Here is a 19133-nt window from a genome sequence, read left to right as displayed (position 1 = left end):
GCACTTATTCCTAATCTTTCCATTTGAAGTTTCCAGAAATGCTCTAGGGCATTTTCACTCTGCCCGCATCACAGCATTTGCAGCACACAAATGTGCACAGGCTGGATTTTCCCATAAGTCTACTTTCTGTTTTAAGACACTATTGTTCTTTACAAGCAAACATATAATTTGCCAGACACTAATTTCTTTCTCAAACCATAATGTCTTTAGCATATTTAAAGGCAACTCCACAAACTTTATATGCTAGGTTAGCGCATCATTAACTTTTTCAGGGATGCTATTTACATCTCTTTCCCAAGAACACATGGAAGAGCTCTTGCCCATTTGGAAATTCTGCATGGAGCCAAGCTTTCCATATTTAGTGCAAGCACTCAGGTTTTTGAGAGCCGCTAGTTCTGAATGCTCAGTTTGAGTGACTACACCCAGACTAGCCAAAAACAGTTGCTTGATCTTCTGCAATGGGGCATAAGAAAGAGAATGAAGATGCAAGATGCAAGCATGATCTGCTCTACTGTTGTAACATTTCCACCAGACCACGGAAAAAAAATAATCTTGACTTCCAACTGCAACTTTGTGTGGCTGAAAAGCGTCAAAACCCCCAGCAACTTGTGGTCCACAAGTGCAGTTTGAAGTCAACTTCGCTGTACAAGCAAAAAGAACACCCCTGCCCCTGCAGAATCCAGGCTGAACAGAAGCACTGCATATACAGCACAAGAAGAGAGATGCTTGGGTTCTGCATGGTTAAGATTTTGCCAAAATACAGAAAGATTTGAAGGGAAATAAAAGCTGTCATATGCAAGGTTAATCTTTGCAGTCCTATGGATCGTCATGAAATAATGAAGGGCAAGAAACTTCCTGGGAACATAACTTTATTATTACTGAATCTTCTGCACTTTTTTTCTCACCACCGGGTCTGATAATGTTGTAAGAGTCCTACAGACTGACGTTGGTGTAGCTGCACCCAGGAGCCTGCCCTAAATTCAGTACCTATCCTATGGAAATCCTCATTTAATTTATTTGCAAAGATGTATGGTGACTATAAAATATGTATATTTTTGTAATGTCATAAAATTATCCTTTCATGTACTTTTCAGCCAGCTATAGCAGCTATAGAAAGATTTTTAATTACTCGTAATGAATATTGTACCTCAATAGGGGAAAAAATGCTAAACAACTGCATCCTCCTTCTCTAAGAGCTACTGTAGTTCTAAGAGCAGACAAAACTTGCGCACGAACTAACGTATTGATGGGCTTATCTCTGAAGTATACTACATCACCCATGGGCACAAACCAACCCTTTCAAGCCCTCTGGAAAGAAAAACATGACCAGTTCTTGAGAAATTCCTCCACTCCATTACCTGAGATTCTGGACGGCTCAGACGTACGTTTCCAGTGCTTCCAATAATTTAACAGGCTCACAGGTTTCCGCATTCTCTTAAGATTATTCAGACTAGAAAAACTACATGCCAAGCTGAAGGAACTACAATGGCATTGCTTTGGCACACATGGGGACAGAAAGGCTCTCCAAAAGCAGGAGCATTAAGGAACAGAAAGCAATTATTCTTACAGAACGCAACTCTGCAGAATTTAACGCAAGCTCCGAGGGACAGACAAGGTGAAACGTTCCAGGGGATTTCTCACTATTCGCAGAACACTTTTCTTAGTTCAAGGACCAAAATAGCAGCTGCCCTTGATTAACGGCTTGTTTCTGCTCTTCTGGATACTGCAAACCTGTCACGCCCCAGGACAGAGTTACAAGATATATTTTCTTCAGTGCCAAGCCAGACGCAGGAGGTTCCACCCTGTCAACTGGGTTGATGCGACTCCACATGGAGCCGCATCATTCACTGGATTGCCGAAATGCTCCAGTTGTAAGAGCATCCTATTGTGTCACAGCACTGCATGACTCGCACAGCTGAGTCCCGCTGCTCAGAAGTTTGGCTCTAGCTCACGTTTTGGGAAGGCAGCACCACAGTCTCTTCTCTCGCATGCCAGAAGAAATGGATCAGTGAACCCCAGGTGGGATGTGCTGTGCTGCAGCCAAAATGAGGCCAGTTTTAAGAGGCCAAAAGCAGCCCTTTGAAGTGTCAATAGATGTAATGCTCCACATCATCTCGCATACTGGGGAGTTTTCTGCCAGGGGTCACAATGAAACCCAAGGTTTGCTGCACAGAGACATGATCTGCAACTTTGCTGTCATGAGCTCAAGCAAGGTATGACAGCTGCTGTGCCTTCATCCCTAGTGAGGCATGCTGCAGTTGGGATATAGCAGCAAGAATGAAAAAGGATACAAGACCAGACCCACAAATCAACCAATTGAAGAGACCTATGGAAAGCTAACTTCATGACAATGAAACTGTAACATGAAGGTACTTACAGACATCTGGCAAAGGATTTCCAGTGCTTAACCTTTGCTTTCAAAATCAGAATATCCAGACATTGGGAAAGAGATGAAGGTATAGGTTCTGAACCACCCTCAGCCTCTGCAGGCTTGTAAGATATATGAAATAATATACTTTTGTTCCCAAGCAAATGTCTTTTAAATGAATAGTATAGAACCATTGCAAACTATCCACAGGGAGAAATGCCTAAGTACTCATGCTGTTGCCATATAACTACTCCAGACACTATCCTTGCTACTCACAGATGAATTCAATTGTTTAGTGAGTTTAGATGACTGTTAGAAGCAACCATTTCTGCTGCTTTTTTTTTAATCTTTATAGTTGTCTTCTCCTCTCATGCCTCCTTCTCATTTCAGTACAAAATGCGCTCCCATGTTGAATGTGACTGCAAAGAAAATGACATGGTTTACAACAGAATTCAAATTATATTCATAATTCTTTAATTCTGTTTCTCGAAACATGGTATACAAAATCCCAATTGCTTCAGTAGAATTAAAAGAGAAAACGTGCATAAAAAGCTAAGCACAAAATGCTTAAATCCAGTCTTATTTAGCAAGCACATGTTCTACACTACTGGACGGGTTCCAGAATGAAGCTTCACATTATTTCTAAATAACCTTTACTACCCTATGAATGGGTCCACTGTATGAACTTTATGGATTGGACACATAAGTAGATAACACAGACACTTTTATTTAATGCTGTAACTGAAACCAGGCATATATTCAGTGCAAAACTTACCCCAAGATCAAGGATTGCCAAACGCCTTGGTCAACGTAATGAGAGAATGGGGCAAAATGTTGGGAGTCCCAGGAAACCAGACCTGAAGGCTGGCACCCCTCAAGGCACAAGATGTATCAAACTACATCTTATTGCTAACTCTTCCAACTCTGAGGGGGGCTTTAAGACAACAAATCACATTTTATCCTGCTACAGACTGGGCATCTCACCAGCCTTTCTTAAAGATGCTCTAGAATAAAGCAGCGCCTGTTGTAAGCAGTTACGATTTCTTGTTTGCTGTGAGGAAAGCTCTGCGGCATCCGTTCTGCAAAATTTCTCTCCGTCGATACAACCAACTGACTCGATGTACAGCATGATTAGGTCAAAAAGGAGGAGGCAAAAAGTGGATGTGCCACCCTCAACTCCGTCAAACAAGTGAACGAATCCTGTGCGAATCTGGGGGCTACAACCCTGTCATCCAAGCGCTCTCTTACTCTTCTGCCTAGAGCACAGCGCAAGGCACAACCCACCTGGGCCACATGAGCTCCTACTGCTTATAAGAGGTGAGTCGCATGCTTGGTCACCTTCAGGGGATATCTGAAATGGTACTTCATAAAACAAAGGTCCTAGCTTGCCTATTTATCACAAACAGTGATAATTTACCTTTCTGTTTCCCAGAAGAAGGAGTAAAAGGGACAATGTAGCACTTGCTATTTTTTTCGTGGCCTGCTTGGCCTAGTTTGGGGGCTTTGGTCTGTGCCTCAGTCACACTTGTACTAGTTCAAGGATGGCTGAAAGTACCTGATTCAGCAACATTCATTTTGTGTGTCACCTTCCCAAACACTTAAAAACAAAAGCCTTTTAATAAGTTGATGCATATTTATTTCCTTCCGACAAATACCTGAAGTGCAACCTGTACAGCAGTTCTGTGGCAATAGGAAATGCTCAAGTAATCGTTACTGCTTTTCCCACAGGATGTCAGGGTGCAGCCATTTGCATATATCCTGGTTTCAGCTGGGATAGAGTTAATTTTCTTCCTAGTAGCTGGTATAGTGTTATGTTTTGGGTTCATTGTGAGAAGAACGTTGCTAACACACTGATGTTTTCAGTTGTTGCTAAGTAGTCTTTATCCTAAGTCAAGGGGTTTTCAGCTTCTCCTGCCCAGCCAGCAAGAAGGCTGGAGGGGCACAAGGAGTTGGGAGGGGACACAGCCAGGACCAGCTGACCAAAACTGGCCAAAGGGGTATTCCAGACCATGGGATGTCACGCCCAGTATATAAACTGGGGGGAGTTGGCCTGGGTGGGGATTGCTGCTCGGGAACTAACTGGGCATCGGTCGGTGAGCAATTGCATTGTGCATCACTTGTTTCGTATATTGCAATCCTTTTATTATTATGATTGTCATGTTATTACTGTTATTATTACCATTATTAGTTTCTTCCTTTCTGTCCTATTAAACTGTTCTTATCTCAACCCACGAGTTTTACCTCCCCCCCCCCGACTCTGCCACTGGGTGGGGGGACTGAGCGAGCGGCTGTGTAGTGCTTAGTTGCTGGCTGGGGTTAAACCACGACAGCGTAGCATTACGCAGAAGTGCCACATGACTCTCACACCACTAACTTCTGCTCCTTGCGCATTTTACATTCACACTTCTGTAGTCACTGGCTGAAATGGCACTCAGCTGCTAGATAAATAAAACCTATCCTAGCAGGGAGCTCCTCAGTTGGCAGTGGCTAGATGAAGCCCCTCCATAACTTATGTATAGACAACTGAATAAAGTACAGGAGAAAACATAATTTGCTAAATAATGTAATTTAATAATACAATTTATAATATAATAATAATATTCTGTCTATAGCACAGAAGTGGGATTGCTGGTTTTGTTTTTCAACTCCATAGTGTGATAACATTGTATCGGTCAAGTTAGTCCACAAGACATCCATTTACATCTTAAGAAAATGAAGACTTAACAAACAAGGAGAGCTGAAAGACTTTGTTCGTAAGACAAATGTTTGGAGCTCACCTTATTAAAAAAATAATATAACAAAGGGACAAGTTTCTGGTCATATTCACATGAACGTCACATGAGAGAATAAGAATAGAGTTTAAACGTTTTGCTCACCAAAGTACAGGTACAGCCCCTGCACAGTCTGCTGGATAACTCAAAGGAGGTGATGGCCGAGAAGAAGCAGATTGAACATTTCACCCCCAACTGGCAAAGTGGTGATGTACCGCCGGTTCGCTTCAGCTAAGTTGAACTGCAACCACAACCCATACTGGCCTCAAAGAAAGGTTTCCCTAGAAACCTTCCCCCATCTCCAATTACATTTTTAAACAACCTTCAATTTGCTAAATTCATACAATATCAGAAATGCTTGGAAATTATATGTGCCAAAAGGAACTAAACCGTGCTTGGGCTAACGTGTTTTTCCAACACATTTCCACAACCGTGGCGGTAAATCCCCCTCGCAACACAATCAGCAACATGACGAGAGCAGAGCCTTGTGCCTCCCCAATAAGCAATACATGTCATCTGGTGGACAAAACGCCCTCAGGGAAACCGTGTGGGTAAGAAACTGCAGCCAGTAGATGCCTGAATGAACTCATAGTTGATAAAGGCCAGAAATATCCAGTTACCAGAGGGAAAAGAAAAACCCAACCCTGTGTTTGCTCAGTCTGGATCCTTTGAAGAAATGTATAAGATCCCTTCAGAAGAGAATCTGGAAACAAAAATTCATATAGGTTCTACTGGACACCAAAAAATAAAATAAACAAAATTACAGACTCAACAGGAATACTGGTCTTAAGGTATTTCCAACTCCCCTCCCAGACAGCCTCTCCACAATCCACAGGCAGTAAAAGTTTCAGTCATGCTGTTTTCCATAACAGCCCAGCATTTGTTCACCTTTCCTCCTGCTTTGTAGTCACCCATCACTTCTGCTGTCAGGTGGCTGGACCAATGCAATCTATCTACACTCCAAACAGTTGTTAAACTGTTAACGAGCTGTGAAGACTGCTGCGGCTATTTTGGATCTACAGAACAGCTTGTGCATCCAAAAACTTGTATTCCCCCCCACCCATTAACATGATATTATTTGGTCCAAAAAATAGATTACCTCTCCTCACAAATCTCGCCTGTGAAACTTGAAGCACACTGCCCACGGCAAAGTGGGGTGCTGCCAAAGCTCCATCAGAAGATGCAGCTCGGTGTCGCCCTCCAAGCCAGCAGCATCCTTACCTTCAGCTGCTAACAGTCATTTCTAATTATTTTCCATCCCTAACTACTTGACACTGCCAGCCAGGCCCTCCTCAACTCCACGCGATTTACTTAAGCAACGCTAATGATTCATCCTGCACAAGGTCTTTAAGGAACATGGGTTATTTTCTGTGCTTGTATTTACACTAAAAACGTCTCTATTGTTTATATTTCCTTTCACAGCCCCCAGACTGTTTATTGAGGCATCAAATATCAACAATGTCCTCCAGGCTGGTGATGCTCTTGGCTAACCATACTGATCAGACCGTGGCCAAACTGTGACTGAACTGTCAAATAAGTCTGTGGTAAGAAAGATTTTAAATCCCTTAAGGAGACACGGCTTATCCAAAAAATGCAATAAATATTTTTTTATTGTTATTTTTAAAAAATGTATTATGTGGTTGCTTGGTTTCATTTAACCTTTTAAAAAAACCAATTTGGTGGTTTAAAGAAAGAAAAATTGACAGATTCTGCCAATTCTCTCTGCCTCATTCATCTATTTCCTTGCTCTATTGTGCTCCAAGTGTCTATTTCACTTGTTAACAATTAAGCTCAGAATTTCTACATTTTTAGATGCCTGTGCACTGAGGTAGTATCCACATACCCCAGAAGAGACTGGATTGTCCCGTGACAGCAAGAGAGGCAGTTCCCACCTGGCAAAGCTAATATAACCCATTTCTCAGGTGCTGCAGGTCCTTCTGGGCCCAAGTGAGATATTGCCGAGGTGCTGCCGCTGATCCAGCTCAGGCACCTTTGCTCTGCTGTTAGGTTTACCTCCGTTCTGGAGTCCTTGCAGTACAGATACAAGTGAGTGCCAAGACACTGTCTGTTCCAGTCGATCAAAACCAACAACGTTTCTAAAAGGCATAAGGGAAATTAAGTGCTGCCTGCAGTTGCCTTCAGATGTTCAGATGGGAAATGGAAGCATCACACATACCCTCTGACATGCAAGACAGGATGCAATCAGTTTTCTTTGTCGTTGTGGGACTTTTTTTGATTGTTTTGTTGCTGTTGGTTTTGTTTTCTTTTAAACCATCTGCATTTCCCCGCCCCCCATCTCCACAGAGAACCTCAGAGCCCTTCTCTTCAGTGCAGGAAAAATACTAATTTTAATTCTGAAAGTTCCCAGTCTCTGACATCAGACAAGGTAGCAGCTGTTGGAAGTGGTCCTCATAAGGATTCAAGCTACAGTGCCTCTCATATATCTCAGTACCCTTCTTGGGATGCCCATGGAATACAACCCGGTAAGGAACCCCTACAAATATCCTTATACAATACATTCAAGATAAGCATCTTTTTACAGACTCCAATTCAGGGGATCTACTATTCAACCAGAAGGCAACTGCAAAGGTACTAGATTTTTATCCTCCTGTTCTGTGGAAAAAGTATATAATCCAATATTATCATCTTCCATGAGTAATCACACAGAGTTGTGGTTTGGTATGTGGATAAAGAAATACCAAGCGGGAAGATAACACTGTCTCTATTGGCACTAACGTAACCTCTGCTAGCATACCACACTGTTCTGCTGCCCACAACACAAGCAGTATGGAAAAATTGGAGAGAGATCAATAAGAGCCACAAGAATGACTAAAACATATTTCATCAGACTAGGAAATTCAAACAGCTCAAGATATCTCTCTTACAGAGAAGGTCCAGGATAACTGTTTGTAAGTGCCAGTAGGAAAAGGCAGATTTGATAGAGGACCACTCTATCAAAGGAGGACCACTCAACTTTGGATATAAAACGTATGTATAACATTTGGAAATTGCAGTAGACATTCTTATTGGAAATAAGGATTTTTTTTTTTTTTTTTTTAAACATCAAGTCCAATGAAGCTCTGGAACAACTTATGAAATGGATTCCCTCTACTCATTTTTTTGAGAGTTCTAAAAAAGACATACTGTCATATAAGGAAGGAAAGGTCTGTGGCTTCTGCCCATGCAGGAGTTAAAATGCACTCATGAGAGTCCCTTCTGGTATGAGAAATGACTAAATTCATAGAAACTTGTAAGATATTTTGCAACATCTTCAAAGAGATTATTCTTCTTTTAGAATCATCACCAGTTAAGTCTGGAAATAATTATCATTATGCTGGAATTTGGCTTCAACTTTTTAAGAAAAATTATTCTGCCACCATCTTTGCAACCACTTAAGCAATATCTCCGAGTAACTACAAAGAATGAAAGAGGAATGATGGAGAGAGGAAAAAAAAAAGCAATATATCACCTTATTATTCAACTGCCTAATGCAAGAGCTAGTATACAAGGAGGGCATCTCCCGTATCATTAAATCATTTAATTTGCTAACTTCTCCAAAAAAGGAGTGAGTACCATTTAATTCATATTATAGTTCAGTAATATCTGGAGCCTTTGGTTGCAGGAACCAAAACATCCCCAACACAGATGCTCCACAGCTGACGTGCATCCTCTCATCTGCTCTTGCAGAGTGCTGCCTTCCCTTCTGTGACTGCAGAGTTGCTGCTCTGGAGTATCTGAAGAGCTTTGGCCCCTCACGTACCCTGCACTTGCCCAGTGCCATGCAACATCACCATCTGGTGACTAACCCATAGAAAAGGGAGTCTGCTCTTCTGGTTTGATTTTCTCCTTCAACGACGTCGCAGCCCGCCAACGGGCCTCCCTCCTCCACGGCCTGAGATGTCATGACGTGTGTGCGGCACATGAGCCACCTTACCACAGCCTCCGTGGCCTCCCTTGGCACACCAAAAACGCTCCCTGTTTCAAGTATGTCCTCACTGGAGGGGAAATTGCTGAGCACTATACTCACAGGTATGATAGATGGCTCAGAGGCACTATCAACAGCTGAAATCTGTTTCAAGATCAACAGGAAAATAAGTCTCAGAGCAAATGCAGACATTCCTGCCCCTATGGCCCGCAACCCCTGAAATGAAGCTGTTGTCATCGGGTACCCCATCAGTCTCTCGTTAGATGTCAACAGATGTCAACAGAACATACTGGCAGAAATCTGAGAGGTCACCGACACACTGGAGAGCTGTCTGTGTTCACAGAGCGAAAGGAGGATGTTACCCCTGACCAAGCTCTGCAAAGGTCCACAACGTCTAATCAGTGGACTTTATAGCAACAAATCTATTAATAACAGTTCCCAAGACATCAAGCTAATGCAATGAAAATTTTGAAATCTATTTATAAAGAAAGGAGCACGGGGAAGAAAAGTGAAGATGACAAAGGTTCTGCTTTGCCACATGCACATTCTCAGCCGGGCTGCAGGCTCCTGCCACTTTGCCCCCAAGACTCGTCGTCCACCCAGGGCAGGAGCCGTACCAAGGAGACTGCCCAGGTGTAGCTGCTATCTGCATTCTTCCTGACACCCGAGTAAAGTACCCAGCTTGGCACCCCTTTCCAATCTGGGGAGCTTCTTTGCTCAAGTACAAGAAAGGACAGCATCAGTCGGCGAGGCCTGGCTGTCTTTGAAGACATGTATAGTTATAAAAGCTAAAAGGAGACTCCACCGGCATCGTGCAAAGCCAGAAGGAGCCCTGCGAAGCCAGCTCCCCACCAGCACAACGTGGAGCACAGCCTGACGCCACCGACAGAGCAAAGCGGGAGGAGTCTGGAAGAGACCGGGGAAGGACGAGCATACTGCTGGCTAGTTACTGGTTTACAGCTTCATTTGTTAATTTACTTGTAGGAATCCAGAAGGGAAAAGCAGGCCCATGTATGAAGGCATGAACCATCTGTATGTGGAAATTACTTCACCTATTCAGAATCCAATGGACAGTTTGAAGAATATAAACTAAAAAAAATAAAATAATAGAGACTATGAAATAATCTGGCAACTTTCTGCTCAGGAAAGAGCTGGGGGAAACATATCCCTGCTGATTATATGTCTAATACTCCAAAAGCTGTGTTCTGTATCAAACAAATCTGTACAGCACAAGCCTGTTTGCAAAAGGGAGAGCAGTTCTTTAAATGACCACTTTCGGAATGATGTAAGAGTTTTACAAAGGAGCAAGAAAAAAGAAAAAACAACACAGCCCGATTCACGAAATTAAGACATATGCACTGCAGCTCATAATATAAAAATATACATGCCGTTAAAACCTAGACTGTTCCTTTACCACAGCACTTAACACATGCCAAAGTGTGAGACAGTATGTGATACTGTTGAGCCATGTGAGAAAAAACCCATTGTGCCATGAAAATGAAAAATATGGAAAGCACAATAGATGTTTCCCTGTTATTGCCCAACAGACTGCTACATTAAGAACTTACTGACATAAGAAAATTATTAACCAAGGTCAAAAGCTTCAGAATTTACTTTGATAGTATAATCAGTAAAAAGCCAGAAACATTCATTCTAATCCCAGATCTGAAAAAGCCCACTTTGTAACTTGGCTTGGCATTTAAATGGCTTGTCTAGCATTACACTATCAAAAGCCTGCGTGATGAGTCAGGATTTACTTCATATATATGTATATCTAGATTTTCCTTAGAAGCCAGGCATAAACACCTATCCTTCGAAGATATAATGGAGCTAATATTTTAATCCCAGTGACTATTAAAATACTGTAAAATACAGAAACTCCATGTCTCTGAAAAATATGTGGTAAAATAAAGACAAGTTTTTAAGAGTTTAAACTTCAGCTTCGTTTCATATTTTAACAAAATGTAAAAACATTCTCTGCAGAAAGGTGTCTGAAGAGGGTTTTTATAGGCTTAATTCTGATTTTGATAATGTATTAGAGCACAGAACAACAAAAGCCATAAAGATATTTCAAAACAAAAACTATTTTGTGGGTGGCAAATATGGTTAAAAGGACATTTTCCTGTGGTGTTAGAAACTTTTTTTCATTTGCTTCCCAAATTGAAGTGAGAGGTGGGGGAACATCAGCACCTTGTGCTGTGCCTTGATTTCAAAGGGAGCACCGTTCTTCAACAGAGAACGGGTCTATCAGTAGGAGCAGCACTTTGGAGGGACACGTGGTTTGCTCCCTGCCAAGATAAGGAGGCCTCACGGCTCATTAAGCAGCAGCAGTAAGTACTGCTACTCATCTCAGTGCATCTACTCACACTTATACCGTACGTCTGTGCATTATCAGAAGCTGAAGTATGTCTGACTATGAGTTCTAGAGGTTAAACAACTGGGCCTTTTGCAAATAAATGCACATCCAAAATCCTTTAAAATCATTAAGCCGTTGTCTTCTACAGCCCCTGGAGAATCAATAGTTTCTGAAATCAGTCAGTCGACAGACCTGTGGTTCTGCTCCAGGTGGATGCTGGCCAGCTGGAATGAGATGGAAGATTTTCAGCTAGATCCCTAACTCAGCTGACAAGGAGGCAAATCCTGAAGTGTTAAAGCAACTAAGGTGGTGTTCTTTTCCTTGGTGCTACTACTGAGTTGCAAAAAAAATCCAAGTAAAAGCTGATTAAAAGCTTTTACTGCATTTGGGTGCCCTGCTGCCTAAGCCATACAGTTTTTGATGTTGATTCCTACAGCCACATCCCAGGGACTGTCCAAGCCATGTAGTGGTATGGTGCATTTGATACAGAACAGCGGAATACCTAAGTATGCAAGAGGAGCAGATGTCTGCTCCTACCTTCCCTCTCCTCTGTAGCTCCCAGGAGCTTTGGTGTTTTAGGAGACCAGGCGTTGCAAACAAATTTCAGAACCAGCCAGATGAGTAGCAGTCATGGACTGGATCAAATGTAACCAGCAACCTGCACGCAGTGCTTAAGAGACAGGCACTCTGATGGAAGAAACAAGGGGACTTCAGCAGGCAGGCTCCAGACTAAAACTAAAATAATGGGTGGCCCTAAGAAAGATCTGTAAGTCTGTTGATCACCAGGTCTTATATGAATGAGGACCAAGACCTCCATGTTTTCAATTCAATATTTCCATGATCAAGCCTGCAGTTAAACTACGCTAAATGCAGTGACTCCAGTTGAGTTCTACTAAATATTGTCTGTCTTCTGTGTTTTAAACAAGTCCCAAAGACAACAGGAGAAAAACCTGTTCTTGTCATACTTAACATTAAATACATCTTAAGTGGCATGCAGAAAAAAGTTAAAAGCCCGGTAACAACCAATGGAATTTTTCACTTAACTTTCTTTAAGCATACAAATTCTTTAGTCATGGGGACAACTGTTTCTAAAACCAGATGAACAAAGTGGTTTTAATCCTTCATTTTAAGAACAAAGGCAGTGTAATCTATTCATTAAATATCTGGTGATGTAGTTTAATGACATGTGAAAAAAGTGCCTTGGAACAGCCTGGGGAACATGTGCTAGCAAGAGCAAAGATTCCCATGTTGCTGTGATGGAATAAAAAACATACCAGGCCACTAAGAGGTACTTGCAAAAATTAATCCTTTAACAACAGACATCAGATGGCAGAATATCCTAAATTGCAGAATCTACATTAGCAATAAAAATATTTGTGATAAGTTGCTAGAGAGAAAAAAAAAGAAAAATATCAAACAAGGCAAAGAGACATCATAAATGCACAGTAATCTCAGAGACCTTTCCCTCCAGTTTAGTGCTAACTGAAGTGAATGAAAATGAGGGATACAGAGAAAAAAATTATTGCTAGCCTTATACACAGAGTGGTATCTATAGGCTCTATTCTGCAACTCAGTATTATGTAACACTTCAAATGCTAATATTTGGATAGTAAAAAAAGTGAGCAAGAAAACAAAGAAAGTAGATATTGGCCACTGAACCATAGGTGAAGGTGCTATTTCGTTAGAAAAATCTGAAGGAAATCTTCTAACCACTGACCACGCAACTATACTTTCTATTGCAGCTGCAGCTTCATCAGCTGCGTAGTTGTGGAAGTAAAAATTTTGGCGATGTACCAAAAACGTGATCAGAAATGTAAGCAGCAACCTCATGTAACTCTGTATACACACACACATATATATTTATATATGGTAAGTGTGAAAACACCGAAATGCAGAAATATTTAGATGATGGAGGAAGGGTAAGGATTATTTGCTTGCAAAGAACCAGCATTGCCTAGAAGACTAGTTCCCTGTGTTGAAACCTGGCTAAACACAAATGACCACCTGTACCTGAAATAAACTGTTACCACTTAATTGCAGCCTTTTATTATATTCTGCCTCCCTTCTCTGTGTTAAACATTTAAAGGACATCCAGGGGAAGCGTTTAGAAACGTTTTAGATACAGAAAAAATCACTAATAGGCCTTAAAACCTGCACAGTAAAATTACCCCAATACTAGAACTAGCACGGATGTGTTTTAATTTTATTTTTTTTTAAGATAGCCGCAAGAGGGAGCCAACAGTACTTGAATGCCAACACTACCCCTTCCCCCCATCAAAAACAAGACATGGAGTGAAAAACAGCAGTTTAAATAAAACAGAATCTCAAGCTCCCAGTGAGATTTTTTTTTAACATGCATTTCAGGAAAATTAGGCTCACTAGCTAAAGTGTAAACGGAAAGCTTCAGTTTCTTCATATGTGAATTCATATTCACTTTATACGTGAGTTTGAAAGTGAAAAGCATGTTTATAACGCATAGCATGATGACCCAGACAGCACAGAAAAAAAACTGCAGCAAAGTTTCATTCACTTCAGGGCACCGTCCCACGCTCACAGCCTTCAGCAGTGGCACTACCAGTTTGATGTTGAAGCTGAATTACCCAACTTTCAGCCACACAGCCTCTTTCCGTGACTCTCAAGACTCCAGTCCCCCGTCCTGTGCAACCCTGTGTACCTGGCACAGAAGTAACACACTTTGGCTCAGTCCCCCGAGATGTAAAAGCTGTCCGTGCTTGCCGGGGCATGACCAGGCAAGGAGGCAGGCCCAGACAGGGGATCAGCAGGCACACTTACCAGGCTCCTCTGGCACCAGAGGAAATTCTGCTTTTTGGGTTGCGTGGAGAGCGGGGGACCTCTGTGGGAAGCAGGCTGGGACATCGCTGAAGACTTCACAGTCCACTCTCTGTCCACACCTTCACAGCCTGAGCAACCTGGAGGCTGACCGCAAGCTATAGATCAGGCATCCACCTCTATAAAATAGCAATCTCTTAGAAGAAATGAAACTCAAATGAATTGAAGGCTCTGAATGAAAATCAGTTCTGTCCCTTTTTCTGAAGGTAAGGGCAGAACAGGAGTGCTTGGCTATTTAGCCTCTTTACCACCTCTTTTTCTTGTATTTTTGCCTTATACATCAATCTAATCAGATGTAAATGGCCTTGTTAAAATAATTTTAATCTTCACTAAGCAGAATTGAACTCTGCGGATAGCTGCTTTAAGTTGGAAATAGTACTGAAGCAAGGCAGTTTTAGTATATTCTTCTCTTCATAATTTGCCTACAGAAATAAATTTTTGTTCTGTCCATTCCTACAGTTACACAGGGGCTCCTAAAATACTGAGAACCAGATCAGAAATACCAACCTCTGTTTCAATGACTTTTCATTTCTTGCACTTTGCTTTTCTAGTACTCTCTCTCCCCCACTATATTTGTGAGAAGGGTAAAACCACCATTCTCATTATGAAGAGTATTTATATTAATCTGATAAAACAAACTGCTTTCCCAGGATGTCTTGTAATCACACTTCATTTTCACAGTCTACATTTCTATCCAGATGTTTATTTTGTCCTATGAGTCTGCAGGCGACTACTACTGACACAAGCACTGATGATGAGTTTGCTTCAAATGTACCAAAAAACCCCAAACAAAGAAAGAAACCAAACAGCCCCTCACGCACACAAACAAAACAAAAAAACCTGTTGAGAGTTTCTGCTGGCTGAGGCAATAGAGAAGTTTTAGCACTAATAATGTCACAGCACCCAAAATAATTCTGGACATAATTTGTACTTGAATTGTCTGCTAGCCTGGTGATTTATGATACGGGATGGTTTTAAGTCCAGATCCCACTGAAAGACTGCTTTCATAATCATGATTTTTGTTGTTGTGAAACTTCCTAAGTTCTTGCAGCTATAGTGCAGCTACAATAGAAGCTATTAAAAAGTAAAGATTTATCAGTTGTTATTAAGAAGTTCCCACAAAAGATCTTTTCTCTGCACAGAAGGCCACACGACATAGCCCACAACACGTCTAGGAGGCCAGTGAAGAGAACCATTGCATACCCACACGGGAGCATCCATTGCATTTCGAAATTCTGTGACATCCTATTCACACAGGAGAGGACCAAACAGGTATGAAGCAAGACGTGGGCAGCACCCTTTCTACCTTTACCTGTATTTTCCACACTAGGCTTGCTTCAGCTTTGATTAGCCTTTGAACCAGCACCAGGCTGTCAGCACTAAGGGGGCCCTCTGTCACCAGAGTTTAGTCCTTCTGGGAATGAACTAACCTACCCACTAATGCATTCCTAACACTTGAAGATGAAGACTGCAAGAAACACTACCAAATCTTACGCTCGATGACATCAAATGTTCCACTACCTCAGCTAGGAACAGCCTTTTCCCCAGATCGCAGCTAAGCGTGCATACTGGGCACATTCTTCCCCTCTTCCTCAGACCCACCAGAAACACGCCGAGGCTGGGGATAAACGAGCACTCTGTGCTGGAGACAGAAAATCCTTTTTCTCATGCGCCTGGCTAGTGCACTCGGCTTATATAGTAAGAGTTATGGCTCCGAGAAACGTTGCCCTCCCATGTCCTGTGACGCTGGAGGACACACACTGCGACAGACAGCACTGCCAGGGAGGGTCAACCCATTGTCCTCTCCTGGAAAATCTGCCCGTAGTTCTCTCTCCCGTTTGCCCTGTGCTCTGCAATAATACCCCAAAAGACCAAACAGAGACTACAATTACAGATGTCTTTTGTACCACATAGAAGATTAGCCGTGAGCATCATCCTCTTCTTCATGGACCCAATGCAAGGCACTGGAACCCGAATCAGCTCCGGCAAGGGGGGAGGACCGTGTGGGTATAATGTAGGAAGCGGGCCACTCATTTTAGCTATACTGCTCACTTGGAGCTGGATGCAACTTTGAATTTTTGCCTGGCTAAAAAGCTGAAACCATGTAAAACCATCAAGTTTTACATGTTTCCATCCACAAAGAATAAACTGACCTAGATTCTCTCATTCTTAGATTCCCTCACGGTTCTGGCCAGGTTTTCAGAGGGTTGCTAACCTTGGCTAAGTTAAAGGTTTATAATGAAACACTAAAAATCAAGTACGTTTGAGCTGGTTTGGATTTTATTATGAATGTTTTGGATGGCTGTAATGTTAGAGTCAATTCAGACATTCTGGGTACTTTTCATCCAAAAAAATTGCTGCTTGGAAAAAAAATCCCATGTTTACAATAAATTATAATCAATCATTATTTTGGGCCTGATTCTCCACTGCACCATTCCAGCACAGCATCTGGTTTAAGACTAGGCTCCTGCACTTGCAGTGAATGTACATTGTTTTTATATCCTCTTACTCACTACAATAACGAAAATAAAACATTTGTGGAAAAAATTTACTTGCAACTTCAAAAGATTCAAATAAGGTGACAGACATAAAGGTGCTGAGTAAAGAAATAAAATACTAAGAGAAAAGTCAGACAAAAATAATGCTGGCAATTTAAAAGGTATCAGAAGTAGTGAAACAAGAGTCTACAGTTAAAAAGACAGCATCTTCAAGCTCACGAGATGACTCACCACCTTGAGACACATATGAAGATACCCCATTAAGGTAAGGCTCAAGGTAATGACTTCTCATTTAACTGAAAGCTTCATCCTCAAAAAGTTTAAGCAATGACATACCTCCACTGCCAATCCACAGCTCTGGAAGAAGTCGAAAGAAACTTATCTGAGGTACTGGTAACGCAAAGCAGCACTTTTAACATGCTGTTGAAGCAGAAAGGGCCTGGTGCAGAGTAACTGGACATTGAGAGTATGAAGGCAAATGAAAACTATTGTGAAGACACCATGCCACAGGCTAAATAATGAAGCAAGTATTTTTCAACACCTGTGGTTTTTTCACTCTGCTTGATAGGCTCTCAGGTCCTGTCAGTATGTAGCATAGACTGATTTTTGCCCTTCGGCCAGAAGAGTGATTTCAGGTAAGGTTGCAGTAGGACAGAGGGAGGCAAAAGAAAAAAAAAAAAAGGTGAATGATGCTGATAAAACACTTTTACTCTGGAGTTCTTCAGACATCAGACCATACATATGCTACCTTCAAAGCCTTTTTTGCACTTACTTTAATTGCTCTTTCTAAAGCAAAGTTCTCTCTCCTAAAGAAAAACCTAAAACCACTCTTCCATGTTCAACTCCCCAAAAATGAGGTTGCAAAAAGTAGTTCCACAGCAGGAACAAAATATTCTATACTATGCTAATACTGTGCATACCTCAACAGACAGAGCATTCAGAGATGCCTGTTTTCACTTACGAATGGGGACAGAGTAATTCTTAGTTAATTTTGTCTGCACTTTATTGAAATAGTTATGAAAGGAGGAAGAAAAAGTATGCTTCGAACTTTGCCAATATCCAAACAAAACAAACAGCAGCAGGGTTTTGTTTTCACTTAAGTTTCATTATACTTCATATATAGAGAATTAGTGCAACTTAAAACTGTTTTGTATTTAAACCCATGTGTATGACAAGAGTAGCCAACACGCTCATTTGTGAGTGGAAAAGTCTTATCCCTGCCATTATTTCCTAGCGTAATGTGTTTTCATGTGTTCTGGGAATCTTTTTCCTAAAACAAAAGTAGACCTTAACAAATTAGCAGACCTGAACCAAAAGCCCAGTCAAGAAATCTGAACTTTAGGGAGTTTGTAACTGGCTTTACGATTCTACGATAATGTTCCTCTACTACGATAACAGAACTTGGATAATGGTGGCAAGAGAACGCCAGTCACACAATGTTGGAACAGAACAAGCAAAACAACCTTGGCAAGGCTTTTGCAACACTCTGAAAACCAAAGATACAGCCAGGAGCAAGCTATGTTTTCCCCAGGTCAGTACAGGTTACTCAACTGAAAGCTCTTTCTGTTCTTCCACGCTGCTTGTGCAGTTTGGCAGATGAGTTGTGTCCTGTTCATTTGTGTTACAGCCGGCTGCAGGCAACCGATGTATACAACCTTAATGACAATCAGCAAGTGAAAATAATTGAATTCAACAAAATGCACCGATTGCAGGTATCTCAGATAAAAACAACTCCCAGCCAAAACATGACTGGTGCATTGCATAATGCATCTGTGAAGGCTTGGAAGTTATCTAGAAAATATACACACAGGGAGAGGGATTAACTTCACAAGTGTTAGTCCCCAAGTGGGAATTCAAGGTGTCCAGTCATTTACAGGTGATGTTCAGGACTTCACATAAGCAAGCTTAGAAAGAATTAGCATTACAAGAAGCTGCTAATTAACGCACCTTAAACTTCAGACAATTCATAATAGAAAATATGCATGTTCAAACACTATGTGTCACTTCTTCGTTACTTGCTGTAGTTGCATGCTCATTGCAGTTTTACACCATCCAGAGGAAATGCTAAGGAGTACGGTGAATGAAAAGGCAATTAGGGTTCCAATTAGCTGAGGGAATGACAGGATTTCTCACTGAAGTGGAAAGTACAGGACAGCTCTCCTGAGTCAGCTTTCTATTCTCTGTATATTAACAATTACTCAAGAACTTTTAAGAAGAAATCAGTCAAGAAGCCTCTGGAAAGCAACCATGACCTCAGGTAATCTGACTTAGCAAGGAATTGGAGGACAGCTTACAACGGTTTAACTTTAAATTCCTCAGTGGTATTTCTCCCATAAATTCATTGTTGAGTCATCCAACAAATATT

At 41.5% G+C, this 19133-nt stretch overlaps 1 protein-coding gene across 3 annotated transcripts in view; it reads right to left on the bottom strand.

The window, feature by feature from the left end:
* FBXL7 (F-box and leucine rich repeat protein 7) overlaps positions 1-19133 on the bottom strand; it is a 191173-nt gene that overhangs the window by 39625 nt on the left and 132415 nt on the right. Inside the window, exon 2 of one of the 3 annotated variants that reach the window (XM_069808888.1) lies at positions 14214-14389. The exons of the other annotated variants lie outside the window; for them this stretch is intronic. The gene's annotated coding sequence lies outside the window, so the exon portion shown is untranslated. The remainder of the gene's footprint in view (positions 1-14213; positions 14390-19133) is intronic. 3 annotated transcript variants of the gene reach the window in all.

The sequence above is a fragment of the Haliaeetus albicilla genome, chromosome 21, assembly GCF_947461875.1.
Source record: "Haliaeetus albicilla chromosome 21, bHalAlb1.1, whole genome shotgun sequence".
In the NCBI taxonomy this organism is placed as follows: Eukaryota; Metazoa; Chordata; class Aves; order Accipitriformes; family Accipitridae; genus Haliaeetus; species Haliaeetus albicilla.
This window is presented reverse-complemented; position numbering and strand designations above follow the sequence as displayed.